This window comes from Podarcis cretensis (assembly GCF_951804945.1).
Source record: "Podarcis cretensis genome assembly, chromosome: 5".
NCBI lineage: Eukaryota > Metazoa > Chordata > Lepidosauria > Squamata > Lacertidae > Podarcis > Podarcis cretensis.
This window is the reverse complement of record NC_137174.1, coordinates 100,212,252-100,233,780: the sequence shown is the minus strand read 5'-3', so window position 1 is coordinate 100,233,780 and position 21,529 is coordinate 100,212,252. Positions and strand designations below refer to the sequence as shown.

The 21,529-nt window shown below is 46.2% G+C and overlaps 1 protein-coding gene and 1 long non-coding RNA gene across 4 annotated transcripts in view; both read right to left on the bottom strand.

Moving 5' to 3' along the window:
• The window catches only part of LOC307217245, a 340,344-nt gene that overhangs the window by 144,531 nt on the left and 174,284 nt on the right, over nt 1–21,529 (bottom strand). The window lies entirely within an intron of this gene.
• The window catches only part of LPP (LIM domain containing preferred translocation partner in lipoma), a 289,890-nt gene that overhangs the window by 144,531 nt on the left and 123,830 nt on the right, over nt 1–21,529 (bottom strand). The window lies entirely within an intron of this gene.

Here is a 21,529-nt window from a genome sequence, read left to right as displayed (position 1 = left end):
GAGTCTCACAGAAATCAAACTTTTCCTTTCATGTATTCTATCTAAACGATTAAATGCAATTAAGAGTGAAACATTGAAACATTATTAAAATCAAAAAATATATAAGACTTGGGTCTCCAATTCTTATATCACCATGATACCATGATAGCACCCCTTCCACAGACACATGTTTAAGAAGCCGTAGAATGATTGCCAAATATATTATTATGATCTGGCATTACACCTCCAGAAGGTAAAATTAAAATTCTTCCATTTCCCGGGAGCAGCTGATGTGCTTTTCAATCAAATGTCTATTTACAAAGCTAAACGCTGTTAAATGCTGTCACGTTGCAAAAATAATAGCAGATTTGAATTCCTCGTACCCCCAAAAGGCATTATTAAGACCTCTCACTGAATAAATTTGCAAAAATTAAGTTTCATCCCCTAAAATGGCACATCCTAGAATGGCATCCATGCACAACTTTAAGGCGTCAGCATCTCTGCACCCAGAGCCTTCTGGGACATACTTGACACTAGACATGACTGTGTGTGTGTGAATTGTAGCTGCAGAACTGTGACTGAATTATAGGCCTTGAGTCTCTGTCAGGGAAAGCGATGGGGTATGAAACAACAACAACAACAACAACAACAACAACAACAACAACAACCACACATGGGGGGATCTGTGGCAGGAATGGGCAATCTTTCTTTCCCATGACCAGGGAAGCAGGAATATTTCATTTGTTCTGCATTTTAAAGGAAATGGACCCAAATCGCACCTCCTGGTGGAATACGATCAGGATGCAATTAAGCTTCAGATTTTGCACTCCTCTGCATTTTGCAACTCAGTTCTCAGCGTTAAAAAAGAAGGCAACACACATAACACACACACACACACACACACACACACACACACACAAACAAACACACCTGGCCTGACATGCATTAAAGCCCCTCTTTTACGATAAGAGATAATTCTCACATCATAGGATATGTCGGGAAATCGAGATAAATTGCGCATTTAAAGTACACAGAATCATATTTAATTACATAATCAAACAAGTATTTAAGCATGAATTATTTCCATCCATATAATTATGATTATTATTCACCCACCCTTCGCCAAAAGAGTCAATACAACATTAATACATTAAAACAAATTACAATCGCAACTAGAGGTGGGTATCTTTCTGCATGGAGAGGTATGAACTTGCATGCTTTATTTTAAAAAAACAAAAACAAAAAACAACAACAACCCAAAAACTGCAAATTAATTCAGAAATAGGATGAAAGAGACTTATATGGAATTGGGGCTGACCCCCCCCCCCCCCGCGGCATGACCAGAAGTTTCTCCCAAAGAGCTATTCAGGAACCACAAATCTCCCACAAATGCCACATGACGACGGGATTGTCCCTATAAGGCATCTTGAATCCTCAAAAGAGCTACTGCTTCTGTTTATTAATAATCGTGGGGAAATCCTAAGCAACTTACTAACACTTCTGAGCACTGTCGCTTTTTAATAGCTTTTTGCAAAGTTTCGTATCGGGGTTTTCCCCGTTTCAGTTCACACAAATCACAGACCAGATTTTGGATCTCCCCACTGTTGTGTGGCATAGCTGGGGCATAAAATTGCATTGCGGGGGGGGGGGGGGGGGTTGGACTGCAAATCATTTATCTCCAGCAATGCAAATAAACGATTCAACGAGTCTATAACTTCTCCCCCAAACCAAAGAACTTGCCTCTCGGCATCTTTCCACCCAGATTCTCCCGTCATCTGTGAGTGCAGGGGGCTTCTACATTTATTTATGTCCTATCCTTTTTGTCCAAGGAGCGCAATGTAGCAGCCATGATTCTCCCTCTTCTCATTTAATCCCCAGAATAGCCCGTATAGTTAAAGCTATGGTTTTCCCAGTAGTGATGTATGGAAGTGAGAGCTGGACCATAAGGAAGGTTGATCGCCAAAGAATGGATGCTTTTGAATTCTGGTGCTGGAGGAGACTCTTGAGAGTCCCATGGACTGCAAGAAGATCAAACCTCTCCATTCTGAAGGAAATCAGCCCTGAGTGCTCACTGGAAGGACAGATCCTGAAGCTGAGGCTCCAAGACTTTGGCCACCTCCTGAGAAGAGAAGACTCCCTGGAAAAGACCGTGATGTTGGGAAAGATGGAGGGCGCAAGGAGAAGGGGATGACAGAGGACGAGATGGTGGGACAGTGTTCTCGAAGCTACAAACATGAGTCTGACCAAACTGCGGGAGACAGCGGAAGACAGGAGTGCCTGGCGTGCTCTGGTCCAGGGGGTCACGAAGAGGCGGACACGACTAAACGACTAAACAACAACAACAGCCCTGTGAGGCAGGGGAGGCTGAGAGGTGGAGACTAGCATCCAAAAAGACACCCAGTGGGATTTTGAACCCTGGTCTCTCCCAGGTTTTATGGACCAGACATGTTTTTTTCCCTCCACACATTCCATGTCCAAGCAATTTTAGGGGGGTGTCCTGTGTTTTCCCTGTTCTTTAACACTCTCAGCAATTCACAGAAAACCTGAATGGCATTAATGAGCGGGTTTTCCTGGGTAACGTGGTGGGACAAAAATAAAGACATGGCCTGGGAAACCCCAGGCCTTTGCCCAGGAAGCAGGGGGGAAAGGTAAGTGAGGATGAGTCCTTCGGCTGGCACTATGCAACACTACCTGGCAATGCGGGAATCTTTCATGTGACTCGAACCCACAACCCAGTGATTGAGATTCTCCATTAAAATTTAGCCTTCACCCAACTTGGCAATCCTTCCCACTCCCAAAGCAATTTATTAATAAATTGCAATAAATTTCTTCCTCCTCCTCAAGGCCCTGATCCCGTCCTGCTCAGCCCTCAGACACATCCATTGTCCCCAGACGAGTAACTTTCCTTTCAACCCAACAAACCTCCCACCTGACCCACAGCAGTTGCGCTGACCGCCAAAACCCCAGCACCACCCCACACTCCTCCGAAGCCGAAAAGTTTATAAACCATCCGTGATGGCAACAGTGTGCCAATGCAGATGGGAAACCACAAACCCAACCCTCCACCCACTTCACAAACATACACACATGGAATTTCAAACATACAGTATTTTTTGCTCTATAAGACGCACTTTCCCCCTCCTAAAAAGTAAGGGGAAATGTGTGTGCGTCTTATGGGGTGAATGCAGGATGCGCAGCTTTCGCTGAAGCCAGGAGAGCAAGAGGGATCGGTGCGCACCAATCCCTCCTGCTCCCCTGGCTTCAGGGATAGCTGCCCAAAGCCTCTGGTGCGCAGCAGAGCGCTCCTCCCGCTACGCTCCGGAGGTTTCGCTTCGCTGGAGAGCCACTGCACATCTTTCCCTCTCTGTGCAGCGCCCCTTCAGCGAAGCGGGAGGAGAAACAAAGCACCTTCCATTTCTCCTCCCGCTTTGCTGGAGAGTCGCTGAGCAGAGAGGGAGAGAACATTTTTTTCTTGTTCTCCTCCTCTAAAACTAGGTGTGTCTTATAGAGCGAAAAATACGGTACCTAAAACAACCAGCAAATATATTAGCTGGTTCCACCACCACCCCCTTGCAGAGCTAGGTAGTCGTTTTTTAAGTGTGTTGCAGGGGGTTGGACTAGATGACCCCCAGGGGTCCCTTTCAACTCTACAATTCTGTGGTTCCATGACTGAGCGCACTAATTGGTACCCTTGTGGGTGCCGCAACTTTGCTTTTCACCTCTCCTGCTCTCTTCCAGCCGCTTAGTTGAGCACTGCAGGTTTCATGGTGTGGATGGGTCAATCATTGGCAGACCATGTCCACCCACCTGTCCAGATGCCCTCTCTGACAGAGACAAGAAAATGAGCGAAGATGCACCAGTCTCCATAGGAACGAGGGTGCAATCGGAGAGAGTGACGAATACCATGCCAGGCAGACAAAAGAACCTATGGATTTAATTGTAGGCTTATTTTTTAAAAAATAATAATAATAAAAGCAGCAGAGAGAAAGAGAGAGACAGAGACAGAGAGAGCTGTGAGGTCTGATTTAGAGTTTGCAAAAAGTTGGCGACTCTCGTCTGAGAAGCAGGACTTGTGCAAAGGAGAAAGGACAGAGCCAAAGATGGAGTAGGTACCCAAGGACAGGATAGGGCCCGAGCTCAAATGCATAGGAAAAGAATTGCGGCAGGACCCCCAATAAGGTCTATATGGGGCTTCCCTTGCACATGATCTGAAAGTTGCAGTTTGTGGGAATGTTCAGGGTGGCAGGAGAGGATATATTGTTAATGAATATCCTTCCTAACTTGCGCTAGCAAGTTTCTTTATGTAGCAGAGTTACATTCCCCTTTTCACGGACTGCAGATAGCTGGTTGCAGGCTCGTGTGAGCCTCTCACTATTATACAATTCAGTCTGTCTCAGATTGAATTGTATAGTTCCTGGCAAGTTCCTTTTAAATCCCTCTTAAAAGAATAAAGACGCCACAATCTTATTCAAAGTCAAGAAAAGAAGTTTACATACATCAGTTCACAGTTGGCATGTAGTTACAAATATGTACATGTGGATCTGCCCCATATGGGGGAATAATCCCAGTGCTTCTGCTAGCTGAGAGCTAGCAGAGCAGTCCTAGCTAAAAGCTGGTCAAATGAAGAAAGAAGTAAAAAGGAAGAGAGAGGTGTGCTGTGTAACTTGTCCTCATGTTACCTGGACAGGTTAGGTCACGCCCACCTTCTATCACATGCAAAAAGGAAGGATGTTCCAGCCAGGAGGAACAGGAAGTTTTCGACTGGCTGGACCAAACATTCCCTCGCATGTCTTCTCTAGCATTGCAAGGCAGCAATGATTCTTCGTTGGACTGGTCATGTTGTGTGGATGCCGGATGATCGTCTTCCAAAGCAACTACTCTATTCCAAACTTAAAAATGGAAAGCGTAATGCTGGTGGTCAACAAAAGAGGTTTAAAGACTGTCTCAAGGTAAATCTTAAAAAATGTAGTATAAACACTGAAAACTGGGAAACACTGGCCTGCGAGCGCTCCAGTTTGAGAACAGCCTTGACCAAAGGTGTCATGGGCTTTGAAGACACTCGAACTCAGGACGCAAGGGAGACACGTGCTAAGAGGAAGGCACACTTGGCAAATCCACACTGTGATCAACTCCCACCTGGGAACTAATGTCCCCACTGTGGAAGGACGTGTGGATCCCGAATTGGACTGTGGATCCTCCACAGTCACTTACTGACTCATTGTTAAAACCGTGTTTATGGAAGACAATCTTACTCAGCTACAAGTGATCGCCAAAGAAGAAGTGTGGGATTCTGCAGCACAATTGCTGATAGGGGTAAGGCCTTGTCAGCATCTAATTCCCGTGCACAGAAATCCACACAGGTTTCCCGTTTGCTACTTGGCCAAGCTGAAGGTGTCAGCGTTAGTATATTAAACCCTTGACAACTTGGGACCAGTCTTAACCCGTACTGGGCTAGTCGACCGCTTCCATCTGTGGAACTGGTCCTGCTACAGGTGCCACAGAATTTGCATTTAGCTCTTTTGGTGTGGCAGCACATGCGCCACGAAACTCCATGGAAACAGAGGTCGCAACCCAAGCATCCATGCCAAATGCTTAAAAACCTCTGAGGAAGGAGAGTCGTCCCACTTTCCCAGGGAGTCCGTTCCACTGTCCATCAGCTCTTGCTGTCAGAAAGTTCCTTCCTAATGTCCCGCCGTAATCTCCTTCCTTGCCATTTGGATCCATCAGTTTGAGTCCTACTCTCTGGAGCAACAGGAAGCATGCTTGTGTCTAGTGCCAGATTTATGTACAGTGGTACCTCGCAAGACGAATGCCTCGCAAGACGAAAAACGCGCAAGACGAAAGAGTTTTCCGTTTTTTGAGTCGTTCCGCAAGACGAATTTCCCTATGGGCTTGCTTCGCAAGACGAAACGTCTTGTGAGTTCTTGCAAGTTTGTTTCCTTTTTCTTAAAGCCGCTAAGCCGCTAATAGCCGCTAAGCCGCTAATAGCCGCTAAGCCGCTAATAGCCGCGCTTCGCAAGACGAAAAAACCGCAAGACGAAGAGACTCGCGGAACGGATTAATTTCGTCTTGCGAGGCACCACTGTATAAACTAAATAAGCTCTAGCTTAGAGCCCTGCTCTCTTGGGGGCCCCAAAAAAATTAAAGGGAAAAATTACAACTGGATGTACATTTCCAGAATATAAGATAAAAAGCAAATAAAATAAAACCTACATACAGCAACAGTGTTTTGTATTGTGTAGGCTCCTATGATGTAAGTCATGGGCCCCGCCTGCTAGCCTGCTCCCTCAAATATCCTTGGTTTGCTCCTTTCTATATATAGGGTGCCTACATTCTGCATGGACTGGTATATACTTCTTAATTGTATTTCACTATTAATATAAAGGCAAAGATAAAGGGACCCCTGACCATTAGGTCCAGTCATGGCCGACTCTGGGGTTGCGGCGCTCATCTCGCTTTATTGGCCAAGGGAGCTGGCGTACAGCTTCCGGGTCATGTGGCCAGCATGACTAAGCTGCTTCTGGCGAACCAGAGCAGCACACGGAAACACCGTTTAGCTTCCTGCCGGAGTGGTACCTATTTATCTACTTGCACTTTGACGTGCTTTCAAACTGCTAGGTCGGCAGGAGCTGGGACTTAGCAACAGGAGCTCATCCCGTCTCAGGGATTCGAACCGCCAACCTTCTTATCGGCAAGTCCTACACTCTGTGGTTTAACCCACAGCACCACCCGTGTCCCATCACTATTAATATACTTCTTCTTAATTGTATTTCAGTTCAACAATTGATAAAATATATATTCTGTTATGTGCAAATGGCTTGAGATACCTATTAGGTCTATAGATTACCATATAGCATATATTCAACACAGAAAACAGCGACAATTTGTTGTCGGCAAAGGATAGCTTGACATATAAAGGGCCCCATGACCTTCAGGAGCTGAGGGCCTCATCAAACCTCAATCTGGCCATGGATAGAGATAGAGCAGGAGAAATTAAGCCCAGGTCACAAATAGCAAAAATAAAAAGCTCATCATTCAGCACAGAGGGTGGGGAATGTGGCAGAGCCTAAAGCAAATTCAGCTTTGCAGAAGTTCTGCATTTGGTCTTGGTCACACTGCCTGGTAGCTTCTTGGCCTGAGTCACTACCGCCAGCCTCCCGGGGCTGAGCAGCGAGGGAGAAAACATCCGGAAGTCTCTCTTACCGGTAGCCCTAAAAATAGCAAAGGAAAGTCTGAAGACCGGGAAAGAAAACTTTTTCTTTCTTTGCTCTGCCAATGAGGTGAGAAAGGGAAGCTTTTCGGCATTGGTAGCTGAGCTACTGCTCAGTAGCCAGTCTGCCATTATTATTATTATTATTATTATTATTATTATTATTAAGGTAAAGGGACACCTGACCATTAGGTCCAGTTGTGGCCGACTCTGGGGTTGCGGCGCTCATCTCGCTTTATTGGCCGAGGGAGCTGGAGTACAGCTTCCGGGTCATGTGGCCAGCATGACTAAGCCGCTTCTGGCGAACCAGAGCAGCGCACGGAAACGCCGTTTACCTTCCCGCCAGAGCGGTACCTATTTATCTACTTGCACTTTGACGTGCTTTCGAACTGCTAGGTTGGCAGGAGCAGGGACCGAGCAGCGGGAGCTCACCCCGTGGCGGGGATTTGAACCGCTGACCTTCTGATTAGCTAGGCTCTGTGGTTTAACCCACAGCGCCACCCGCATCCCAAATTATTATTATTATTATTAGGCATCTGTCTCAGGAGACAAGGGAGGAGTGTGCCTTTGGGACTGAAGTCAAACTGCGCCCATTGTTGGCTGCAGAGCCCGATGTGGGAGAGACATGTTTTGTTGCAGCCGGGGCAGAGGAAGGGGTCCAGTCGGGCTGCTGCAGAGATGCACCATGGCGTTTCTTCTCCCAGTGCACATTCCTCCTCTGGTCACTGTGACAGACACATGACCTGACTGTTTGCCTCCAGGAACAGCAGTCACCGGCAGGGTTGGTACTGACAGCCATCATTTCATGCTTGCAGACATCTTTGCTAATAGCCACTGATAATAATAATAATAATAATAATAATAATAATAATAATAATAATAATTTATTATTTGTACCCCGCCCATCTGGCTGGGTCTCCCCAGCCACTCTGAGTGGCTTCCATAGAAACCAAAAATACACTAAAATATCACAGATCAAAAACTTCCCTGAACAGGGCTGCCTTACGATGTCTTCTGAATGTCAGGTAGTTATTTATCGCTTTGACATCTGATGGGAGGGCGTTCAACAGGGCGGGCGCCACTACCGAGAAGGCCCTCTGCCTGGTTCCCTGTAGCTTTGCTTCTTGCAATGAGGGAACCGCCAGAAGGCCCTTGGCACTGGACCTCAGCGTCCGGGCAGAGTGATGGGGGTGGAGACGCTCCTTCAGGTATACTGGACCGAGGCCATTTAGGGCTTTCAAGGTCAGCACCAACACTTTGAATTGTGCTCGGAAACACAATGGGAGCCAATGTAGGTCTTTCAGGACCGGTGTTATGTGGTCTCGGCGGCCGCCCCCAGTCACCAGTCTGGCTGCCGAATTCTGGATTAGTTACAGTTTCCGAGTCACCTTCAAAGGTAGCCCCACGTAGAGCGCATTGCAGTAGTCCTCTCCTCCTCCATGGATTCATCTAATCTTCTTTTATTTTATTTTTAAAAATTTATTTTTCATTTTCAACTTTAAGAAACATTATATCCAGAAAAACAAAGCCTGTACAAATCTAATATACCTCCCCCTCGCCCCCTCGACTTCCTTCCCCTCCCTTCTGCGGTTATTTATTTCCTGTCTTTATATAACTGCATATCAAATTCAAAAAAACTTATAAATTTCCCCTTATCCTCCCCTTAATTATCTGCATGTGTTTATATGAATCCTGCTAATGTTTTAATTTGTTTAACAGTGTTTCCTCAAATAATCAATAAATTTCCCCAATTCTATTTTTAAAAAGTCTCTCTTCTTGATTTCTTATTCTTCCAGCGAGTTCTGCCATTTCTGCATATTCCTTTAATTTAAATGGCCAGTCTTCCTCAGTTGAAACCGCGTCTTCCTTCCATCTTTCGGCATAAATCATTCAAGCAGCCGGGGTAGCATACATAACCAATTCTTTTCTTGTTTCAGTAGGTCATGGACGGCCCTGCAGCTGCCCATGTTTCAGCCCCAGCCCCCAAGGTGGCACAGCAGACACCAGGAAAGGAAATGGGATCTAGAACCCACATCCTGGAGCTGTTCTCCCCAAGAGACCCTTGAGCTGGTTTCTGAGCATCCCATGTCTGCACAAGCAACGGCACACTTATCCAACTAAATGTCAAGGTTTTCTTGCTCTCGGAGATGTCTCATGCACTGTTTTCTGCTGTGGGATAGAAATGTTGTTGTTGTTGTTGTTTAGTCGTTTAGTCGTGTCCGCCTCTTCGTGACCCCCTGGACCAGAGCACGCCAGGCACTCCTGTCTTCCACTGCCTCCCGCAGTTTGGTCAAACTCATGCTGGTAGCTTCGAGAACACTGTCCCACCATCTCGTCCTCTGTCATCCCCTGCTCCTTGTGCCCTCCATCTTTCCCAACATCAGGGTCTTTTCCAGGGAGTCCTCTCTTCTCATGAGGTGGCCAAAGTCTTGGAGCCTCAGCTTCAGGATCTATCCTTCCAGTGAGCACTCAGGGCTTCAGAATGGAGAGTTTTGATCTTCTTGCAGTCCATGGGACTCTCAAGAGTCTCCTCCAGCACCAGAATTCAAAAGCATCAATTCTTCGGCGATCAGCCTTCTTTATGGTCCAGCTCTCACTTCCGTACATCACTACTGGGAAAACCATAGATTTAACAATACGGACCTTTGTTGGCAAGGTGATGTCTCTGCTTTTTAAGATGCTGTCTAGGTTTGCCATCGCCTTTCTCCCAAGGAGCAGGCGTCTTTTAATTTCGTGACTACTGTCACCATCTGCAGTGATCATGGAGCCCAAGAAAGTAAAATCTCTCACTGCCTCCATTTCTTCCCCTTCTATCTGCCAGGAGGTGATGTGACCAGTGGGATAGAAATACCTCTGCCCAAATGCATGCCCAAGGCCTGACACTACAGCTCAGAAAGGCTTTCGGCAACAGATCGTCTGCAGGATCACTTCTACAGCAACAAGGAAAGGCACACCAGACAGATCCGTTCCAAATCAGCCACCACCTTTCTAGGGATTGCTCTATTCAAATGTTCCCCGCTTTACATATTAATAATTTTTAATGAAGATTGAGAGAAGCGTATATACCCCCCCTTGAGTTTCTTGGAGAAAAAAGGTGGGATATAATAAACGAAGTAAAAAAACCAAATGGTGATTATCCAAACAAGCACCCTGCAGACCGCCTCAGGCGATTCTATTATTGCACTGGGATGGTTTTGTTGGAAAGAAATGGCTGGTGGAAAGATGGAGAGAGCAAGCTTTATTTGACAGACAAATGCCCCTCCTCTGTCGAGAGGAATGATTCTCCCAGCCACCTTCCCAGGAGAGCTTTAGAGAAAAGGAAAGAAAGAAAGAAATATATGTTCTATTTCCACTTCCCTGGCCCAGGTAGTCTTTCCTGTTTGCATAGTTCTTTTTCTTCCTTTCTCCTGGGACCAGTTGCTAAGGAACGCACTAATACTTTGCGTTCTCTTTTGACCCGATTATGGCAAGCGGCAAAGGCTGCCTGAGCACAGCCTCAAACGCTGGGCATGTTGTGGGGCGATGAGCCACATTAAACTCTCCACTACCCTGGCCGGGGTGGGGCAGGCAGGGGGCAGGGAGTGGCCTCTGTGGAGATCCGGAAGCACCACTTGGCAGTCTCTCCATCTCCATCCCTCTTTTTTAAAAATTAAAAAATGGGCCTTAAAACTCTCCTGCCTCCTGATCTGAGAGCCTCAGAACCTCACCATTTTGCCAAAGCAGTCAAGGACATTAGATTTGTGCATTCAAAGTAGATTAAGGCAGTCTGGTGTCCAAGTGCAACAAATCGAAGAGATTGATTGATTGATTGATTGATTGATTGATTGATTGAATCCCAACCATCTGACTGGGTTGCCCTGGCCACTCTGGAAGGCTTGCAATAGGGATGAAAACATTACTAATAGGAAGACGTTAAAGTGAGACGTGGGGTTCTGCAGGGTTCTGTCCTGGGCCTGTTGCTGTTCAAAGTCTTTATAAACAAGTTGGATGAAGGAATTGAGGGGATGCTCATCAAATTTGCAGATGACACCAAACTGGGAGGGGTAGCTAAGACAGAATCAAGGCTCAAAATGACCTTAAGAGATTGGAGAACTGGGAGCAAAATGAATTTCAATAGGGACAAATGGCTGGTTCAGCACTTAGGCAGGTAGAACCAGATGCACAAATACAGGATGGGGAACATCTGGCTTGCTAGAAGTACATGTGAAAAGGATCTTGGGGTCTTGGTGGACCAGAAGCTTAAGTGTGGTGTAGTGGTTAAGAGCGGTAGACTCGTAATCTGGGGAACTGGGTTCACGTCTCCGCTCCTCCACATGCAGCTGCTGGGTGACCTTGGGCCAGTCACACTTCTCTGAAGTCTCTCAGCCCCACTCACCTCACAGAGTGTTTGTTGTGGGGGAGGAAGGGAAAGGAGAATGTTAGCCACTTTGAGACTCCTTCGGGAAGTGATAAAGCGGGATATCAAATCCAAAACTCTTCTTCCAAATCCAAATATTGTGATGCAGCAGCAAAAAAAAGGTTAATGCTATTCTATGCTACATCAACAGAAGTATAGTGTCCAGATCAAGGGAAGTAAAAAAAACTGTTCTCTTCTGCCTTGGCCAGACCACAATTTTGTGTACACAGTCAGTGTAGACAGTACCAAGCCTTGTGGGCCAATATTGTGATTCGGCCAAAGGGCAGCTTCCTAAGTTCCTATGTAACCAGGCTGCTCGATTCAGTGGCAAAAACAAAAAAAATCCTCTCCAGGGCACTTGAATTACAAGCGAAGGCCAAACATTAAAAATCAAGGCAAGGTAAAATGGAGCGCTTCTCGTGCATCACTGTCGAACTGCAGAGACATTCCCTGTGACTTAAGAAATGTTATCATCCTCCCCTTTTGCACGGCTGATCTCTAAGAGTGCCCTCCACCAAGCCAGGATGCATCTTCACGGCAAGGTCAAGTTGATATCGCTGTTCGGTTTTCTGTCAACTTGTTGCCATCCCTGGGACCTCCTGGGTTCCCCATTCGCATTGTCAAGTCCCCCATCGCTCCTCAGAGGCAGAAAACCAAAATAACAGCTTCGAAGGAGTTCCCTTCCTTTGGGATGTTCAGCAGTGAGAGGAGGAAAGTCTGAGAAGGTTTGAAAAAAAAACTCCTGTATTCCCAAACAAACATCACCTTGTGAACTTTTCCAGCTTTCCCTTCATTATTTAGGTTGTTGTTGTTGTTGTTGTTGTTGTTGTTGTTGTTGTTGTTGTTGTTGTTGTTAAATGTCTTCATTGGATTCCCCCCCCCCCAAAAAAATATACTAACCAACCATTCATCAATGTAAACACCCATTTCAAACAGAACTAACCATTTTCATTTACAGTGGCACCTTGGCTTACAGATGCTTCAGGTTACAGACTCCACTAATCCAGAAATAGTACCTCGGGTTAAGAACTTTGCTTCAGGATGAGAACAGAAATCGTGCTCCGGCAGCGCAGCGGCAGCAGGTAAAGTGGTATATCAGGATAAGAACAGTTTCAGGTTAAGAACGGACCTCCAGAAGGAATTAAGTTCTTAAACCGAGGTATCACTGCACACATTTCCTTTTCCGGAGTGCCAAAGATCAAATTCATTGGAAGTCTAACCTGACGTACCATGCAATCGCATCTTAACACACATTTAGACCTGCACAATTTCAGCCAAAGGAGGGCTGGTTGGAATGGCATATTCTAAATAATAATAATTTGTTATTTATACCCCGCCCATCTGGCTGGGTTTCCCCAGTCACTCTGGGCGGCTTCCAACAAGAGATTAAAAACACAGTAAAAGATCAAACATCAAAAACTTCCCTAAACAGGGCTGCCTTCAGATGTCTTTTAAAAGTCAGGTAGTTGTTTATTTCCTTGACATCTGATGGAAGGGTTTCCACAGGGTGGGTGCCACCACCGAGAAGGCCCTCTGCCTGGTTCCCTGTAATTTCACTTCTTGCAGTGAATCCAAGCAAGGTGGATAGCTTAAAAGACCTGGGGTCACCGGATGTATTTCTGTAAAATTGTCCACCTTGCTTGGGGGTCAAGGCACCAACTTTGGGATGTTCCCGTGAGATCAGGCAGGGGCATCTGAGTTCCCATAAGATCTTGCACCATGATCCCTAGTCTCCCAGAGCCCATTTTCTGAACAGGCTTTGCTCTCCACGGGGGAAACCTTAAAAACTCTTTTTGTGCTGGGTCTGCTTGCGTTACCAGGCACAAAAACAGCGTTTAAGCTCTCTGGGGCCATCTCTAAGGTTTGGTTATATGCATTTTTCATGGAAAACCCTGGGAGCCAAACTCCTGCCTAAGATGCAGCTGTGCTTCATCACAGATTGCAATACTGTATAGAGTGTGAATGCACCATAGAATCACAGAATGGTAGAGTTGGAAGGGACCCCAGAGGGACATCTAGTCCAACCCCCCCTTGCAATGCAGGAATTGCAACAAATGGTCCCCCATCCAATGTGAAACCATACCAGGCCCTGCTTAGCTTTTGCAAATGTGCTGGCAGTTTTATTGCTGTGCCACTAGGAGGTACTTCTGACTTGCACTTAAAGCCCGCGCTTCACGATGAATGAATGAGCTCTGCGTATATTTTACTCACAACCCTTTAGAGTCAGCACAAGCTACAAATGAGAACCATTTCCCCGACAAATCGTCCTTGAAATTAGGGAGTGGAGCAGCTCTGATTTGCATAGCTATTTTATCCATTATCTCACACTACTGTCAAACCACTCCTTAATAGGAGGGACTTGGGGGCATTGCCATTATGAAATTTGCCTGTTGTTATCAAGAGACCTATTTGTTCCTACTGCTAGTAACACTCTCTAAGAATGGCAAATGGTCTCAAGGCTACCATATACCCTGTAATGGGTATTTGTACAGCTACACGTCTTTCCAAGCATTGCATTATCTTTGGGCATGACCACCAAATAGGTAGATATGTCCCTGTGTTCCCTCTTCCAAAAGTCCAAGAAACCACGGGTTAGACTCTGGAACTCTCTTCCACTAGATTTATTGGCAGCCACCAACTTGGAGAGCTTGAAAAGATGAGACAGTTCCATGCAGGATGACGCTACCAATGGCTATGAGCCACAATTTTTTCATCTCCGCCAAGCTAAGCAGTTGGCTCCTTACCTCTCTCACCCTGACCTAGCCACTGTGATCCACGCGACGGTCACCTCCAGACTGGATTATTGTAACTTGCTCTACGTGGGGCTGCCCTTGAGAGTGACCCAGAAACTCCAGCGGGTGCAGAATGCCGTGGCGAGACTCCTTACGGGGTCCTCGCTGCGAGATCACATTCACCCGGTGCTATACCAGCTGCACTGGCTCCCGGTGGAGTACAGGATCAGGTTTAAGGTGCTGGTTTTGACCTTTAAAGCCCTATACGGCCTAGGACCCTCGTACCTACGGGTCCGCCTTTCCTGGTATGTCCCACGGAGCACCATACGGTCTTCAAACAAAAACATCTTGGAGGTCCCAGGCCACAGAGAGGTTAGGCTGGCCTCAACCAGAGCCAGGGCTTTCTTGGCTGTGGCTCCGATCTGGTGGAACGCTCTGTCCCAAGAGACTAGGGTCCTGCGGGACTTGACACCTTTCCACAGGGCCTGCAAGACAGAGCTGTTCCACCAGACCTTTGGCTAAGGAACAGTCTGAACCCCTACTTCGGTAATCCTCATAGAACTCTAGCCCAATGGTTGCCATTAATCTGATTTGAACTGATTTTATCATGAACTGATTTTAGAATGTTGTATCATTTTACTGTTGTTGGCCGCTCTGAGCCCGGCTTCGGCTGGGGAGGGCGGAATATAAATAAAATTTGATTTATTTTTTATTTTATAATGGCTCCTGTGGGTGATTATCACAAGTGGAGTGAGTTGCTCTTCTGCTTGCTTTTGGGGTTCCCATTGGCGCATCTGATTGGCCACTGTGAGGTCAAGATGATGGCCTAGAAGGTCCTCTGGCCTGAGCCTGCAGCAGCCTCTTCTGATGTTCATTGATGGGGCAGCACATAGGTCTAATATCTCTTTAAGAATCGGGAGGTGGGTGAAGGAGAAATAAAATAAAATAAAAACGACTATTTTGGGGCTCCTGAAAGGCTTAGAAGGAGCTGCTGCTTTCTGACATTAAAAGCATTTTCTCTTTGCTAGAATGTTGTACCTTCATTAAGCACAAACACCACGGGTAAATATAGACAGAGTAACCTTTATCTTTTTTCAAAACAGGTTTAATATAGCTGAGGAGAGATGTACTGGCAGTAGCTGTTCTCAAAAACACAATTTCCATGCCATCACTAAGTATGTCAGGATTTTTAATTTCGCTTCCTGCCCCCTTTCCAAGATTTCTCCCCCCCCCCAAAAAAAAAAACCACACACACACCCTTTTGCTCAAATTAATATCCTGTGGTTCACAAACAGGACACTGTCTGGATGAATCACTAGGCAAGAGGTTGCAATGGTGAGGTGAAAACATTAAATATAGCATATGGTTGGGGTGCTGGCCACTAATTTGACATGGTTTTCAAAAAAGATGGAGCTTCTGACTTTTAAGGGCCATGTCCCCCCAGCCCCTACTCCCCCCAAAAGATTTTGGGGCTGCAAGAAAGCAGGGGAGGATCGAATCCCCATTTATGCAGGGTTAAGCATATCAAGAGCTCCTGGGGTGCCTGTTAAAAGAATGAATGGAGCCACTGGTCCATAGAACTTAGTACTGTCCACACTGACTGGCAGCAGCCCTCCAAGGTTTTAGGCAGGGAGTCCTTCCCAGATTACGGGACTGCCTCTCCTGGTCTGTCCCGCAGAGGACCTTAAGGTCCATGAATAATCATGGTTTAGAGGTCCAAGACCCTAAGGAAGTCAGACTATCCTCCCCCAGGGCCAGGGCCTTCTCAGTGGTGGCTCCAACCTGATGGAATGCTCTGTCCCAAGAGACCAGGGCCCTGAAGGATTTCACTTCCTTCCGCAGGGCCTGTAAGACAGAGCTAATCCGCCTAGCCTTTAATTTGAATTCAGCCTGATCTTTTATTCCCCTTCCTTCCCTCCCTCTCCCCTTTTTATGAAGATTACCCGCTCTGGGATCCCACAGCTAATTCTCCACTGGTCTCCTCACCGACCCAAATAGGACTAATTTAGCCAGCTAGCCCTGGTGATCATCTAATGCTTATTGGATGGGTTTCCCCCCTAAATTGATTGTAGTTCCCTCCCTGCAAGAAGCAAAGGGAACCAGGCAGAGGGCCTTCTCGGTGGTGGTGCCCATCAGAGGTCAAGGAGATAAACAACTACACAACTTTTAGAAGACATCTGAAGGCGGCCCTGTTTAGGGAAAGTTTATTAATGTTTGATGTTTTATTGTATTTTTAATATTCTGTTGGGAGCTGCCCAGAGTGGCTGGGGAAACCCAGCCAGATGGGCGAGGTATAAATAATAAATAATAATAACTATTATTATTTATTAATATTATTACCATCATCGTCATCATCATCTAGACCAGTGTTTCCCAACCTTGGGCTTCCAGCTGTTTTTGGACTACAACTCCCATCATCCCTAGCTAGCAAGACCAGTGGTCAGGGATGATGGGAATTGTAGTTTCCCAAGGTTGGGAAACACTGATCTAGACCAGCGGTTCTCAACCTGTGGGTCCCCAGATGTTGTTGGACTACAACTCCCATCATCCCTGAGCTCTGGCCTTGCTAGCTAGGGGTGATGGGAGTTGCAGTTCAACATCTGGGGACCCACAGGTTGAGAAAGGCTGATCTAGCTAGACCAACTGATATCACTCTGTATTAGGCAGCTTCCATTGTTCCTATGGTGCACCCACACTTGAGACAGACCTGATTGCCACTCCTGAAAAGGGGTATTGCACTTCTTCGACAACGAGATTCCAGCATTGCAGAGGGTTGGACTAGATGACCCTTGGTGTCCCTTTCAACTCTACAGTTCTAGGATCCTAGGATAGTCCTAATACAGTGGTTCCCCACAAGACGAATGCCTCGCAAGACGGAAAACCCGCTAGACGAAAGGGTTTTCCGTTTTGGAGGTGCTTTGCAAAACGAATTTCCTATGGGCTTGCTTCGCAAGACGAAAATGTCTTGCGAGTTCCTGCGGGGTTTTTTTCCTTTCCCCCCCTTTTTCTAAGCCGCTAAGCCGCTTATCTGCTTATCCGATAAGCCGCTAAAAGCCGCTAATAGCGCTAATAGTGCTAATCCGCTAAGCCGTCAATGGGCTTGCTTTGCAAGACGAAAAAACCGCTAGACGAAGAGACTCGCGGAACAGATTAATTTCGTCTTGCGAGGCACCACTTTAATAATAATAATACTAATAATAATGGTAAGCAGCCCTGTGATCTTTGGATGAAGGGTGGGATAGAAAACAACAACAACAACAACAACAACAACATCATCAACAACAACAGGGAATCTTTTTCTAGGTGGGGAATTAGAACCTGGCCTTGCAGGTGGGCCTTGTCTTGGTTTAGTCTTCAGGCCCCCACAAATCACCAGCCAGCTCCGTTATCCGTTGGGCCAGCAGGGAGCAGATGCCATTAGGCAAAAATCAATGACTTCTGGAGGGCTCTTCAGAATCAGCCTTAGCCGTTCTAAGGAGAAATCTCCTGCCCCTCCTGAAGTCTCCCCCTTCAATTTGCAATTTATTCCATCTATATCTGCGTCATTCAGCCGTGTGGGTTTTTTGCTGCAGCAGCGGAGCACAGACCATGAGTAAGCTCCTTTCTTTCCCCCTTTTTCCTTTCCTCTCTAATGTAATTTAAACTTTTGAAATTGTACACAAAGGGAATTCAATACCGCTCTCACAAAGCCCCTCGTTTTTGGTAAGAGAAATTCTATATATTTGCCCAGATTTTCAGCAGAGTACAGCCTTGTGCAAATTAATTGAAACAAAGCAAGTTTTCTATCTTACTCGTAATCCTGTACTTAAAACAAACACAAAAAGTCAGTTGATCATTATGGTGTCGGAAGCCTGCAGCCAATAGAAGGAATGATGCGCTCGCAACAATATATTGAGGTTCCATGAATGAGAGTTATTCCAGAGCTGGAAAAGAGGTACCCTGACGGTACTGGGATATTGCAGCAGGACCTAGCCCATCGGAAGTGGTGAAGAAATTCATGACAGAGCAGCAAATACAGGTATTTGATTGGCCAGGGAATTCCCCAGACGTAAATCCCATTGAGAATTTGAGGGCTGTATGCAAAAGTCGCCTCCGTGCTGTAGACTGTACAACTCTGGAGAAGCTCATTCAGGCGCTGATTCGAGTGTGGTACAGGGATCCAAAAATCAACAGTGACTGTTTGAAACTAGTAGACTCCATGCCAAACCATGTTCAAATGCTGCTTAAAAATAGCAGAGGTCATATCCGTTACTAATGTACGTATATGTGGGTTTTGTACAATAAACGACATTGTTTGTTTCAATTAATTTGCACAAGGGTGTACAAAGCCAATCAGAAACACGCCCGTTTTTATGTTCCAAAAGGAAAACAGATGGCAGCATGATTCTAAAACCTTCCAAGTTCAATAAAAAAAAACAACGTGTTTGCAGCATTTCAGTTTCTTGTCCCAGAACCATGTAGAGTCCCAGATGTAAGTTCAACATTCACCTTGGAGCGGTGATCCAAGGAAACTTCATTCGCCCAAACTGCAGACAATATATACAAGTGAGCATCAACATATAAATCCCTGTCAGACACAAGAGTTTGGGAACTTTTGACTGCCAGTCCTCCATCTTTTAAAGTTTCTTGTTCTTATGCATTCACACATGCACAATTTTATTTGTGTGATAACTTCCCGCAGTTCGAGCCCTGCACAAGGCGGCTTACAACATGAAAAAATGCACAGCTGCAACATAACAAAAGTACTCAATAACAATATTTCAAAACCCACAAACAGACTGAACCATTTCTGCATAAATCACAATGTCTAAAATAGAGACACAAAAAACCAACAGCAACAGCAGAAATAACTCCCTGCCAGAAAAACAACAACAACAACCCACAACTAATCCCCCAGCCTGGTGTCTCTGAAAGATAAGGTGTGTGAGAAGTATTTGGAAGATGCAGCAAGTTTGTTTTCTCCTGCTCCGGAAGGTAGGACTCGAACCCGTGGCTTCAAGTTACAAGAAAGGAGATTCCGACTCAACATCAGAAGGAACTTTCTGAGGGTATGAGTCGTTTGACAGTGGAACAGACTTTCTTGAGAAGTTGTGGGCTCTCCTTCCTTGGAGACTTTGAAGCAGAGGATGGATGGCTCCCTGTCATGAATTCTTTAGCCGTGATTCCTCCACTGCAGGGGGTTGGACTAGATGACCGCTGAGGTCCCTTCCAGCCCTGCAATTCTATGACAGCAGTTTCCAAAGGGCAGCTGAAAGCCGACAGAAGCATCACAGCCGCCCAGCACAGGACAAGCAGGGTTTTACCCTGGGGGGGGGGGAGGCAGGGTAGGGTAGAAAAGCACAAAGGAGCAAGAGGAATGAGGAATGCACGGAATTTGTGTCCCCCCCCAAAAAAAAAAAAAATTATTCAGGTGCAGCCGAGCACAAGAGAAAGAAAAGGCTCTGAAAGCTCACAGAGACTGACATCATATGCAGAGGGGGGCGGGGAGAAATCCTCCGTTTCTTTGGATACAAGTTTGTAAGAAGAAACCAGATGGCTTGTATCGGAGTAACTAACCGACAGAGCCGAGTAAGAAATAGCAGTTCTATTCTTGAGCTAATTATGCTTCTGGAAGGAGAAGGGAAATCCCGTCCAACATCGCAGAGATAGTAAGCAGCTTACAAGAAAGGGGCAGAATCTCAGGCCCACAGGTGCGCCTGGGAACTCGCCCCACAAGCCAAGACACCTTCTTTTCATCTGGTCACTCTCAATTCCATCCTGGGGTGGTGGGGACCCCCTGTCCCACCAGCCACCTCCATTTGCCCCCCAAGAGGTCGTTTCCCCACTAAACACACCCTCCTGCCCCACAATTGATCTCCTATGTGGTGTCAGGCGTGGGGCAGAATGCAGGAAGAAGGATGGAGCCCCCCAAATCCTACTTGGTCACTGTCGGCACCCACACCAACCTCTGCAAGCCAATTTCGACAGGTGGGCTGGTGGGTCGGATGCCAGATGGTTGGTTGACCCCATTAGCCAAAAATATCCCCCCCCCCAAAAAAAAAGGCTCTCTTAATATCGTTCAAGTATAGAATTGGCGGTTTCTCACTTTTCCATTATGGGGGTTTGAGTTAGATGGCCCTTGGGGTCCCATTCAAGTCTGCAGTTCCATGATTATATTATTCCATTCCCTCTTTCAGTTTTCTAGCCCTTATGGATAAGGAAAGATTTGGGAAAGGTATGGGCAGACCCTTGTGTATTCCCAGAAGGCCACAAAGGAGCGGCGAGATGGGCTTAAGGGTGCTCTGCACACAGTCACGAAATTAAAAGACGCCTGCTTCTTGGGAGAAAAGCAATGACCAACCTAGACAGGATCTTAAAAAGCAGAGACATCACCTTGCCAACAAAGGTCCGTATAGTTAAAGCTATAGTTTTCCCAGTAGTGATGTATGGAAGTGAGAGCTGGACCATAAAGAAGGCTGATTGCCGGAGAATGGACGCTTTTGAATTCTGGTGCTGGAGGAGACTCTTGAGAGTCCTATGGACTGCAAGAAGATCAAACCTCTCCATTCTGAAGGAAATCAGCCCTGAGTGCCCACTGGAAGGACAGATCCTGAAGCTGAGGCTCCAGTACTTTGGCCACCTCATGAGAAGAGAAGACTCCCTGGAAAAGACCCTGATGTTGGGAAAGATAGAGGGTGCAAGGAGAAGGGGAAAACAGAGGACGAGATGGTTGGACAGTGTTCTCGAAGCTACCAGCATGAGTTTGACTAAACTGCGGGAGGCAGTGGAAGACAGGAGTGCCTGGCGTGCTCTGGTCCAGGGGGTCATGAAGAGGCGGACACAACTAAACGACTAAACAACAACAAGCACAACTCTGTGTCACTTCCACAAGAAACAGAATAGAATAGAACATGCAAATTTAATAATTTTTACCTGGACACAAGATTGTAACCATAATTTTTACCTGGACACAACCATAATTTTTACCTGGACACAAGATTTGAATCACCTTGGTGAGGAGCTGCAGTTTGTTTTATTTATGGGTACGTTTGATTCAGTTTTTACCTCCCCATCAGCAGGTTCTTAGAGCGCCTTGCAGGGAAGTTTAAAAAATTGAAATAACAAAAGGATAAAAATGCCACAATAAAAAGGAACTGTATACCGCAGTTGCCACTTTCCTTCCTTCCTTCTAGCGACATTGACTCCCCTTCTCCCTCCATCACAGTGGTACCT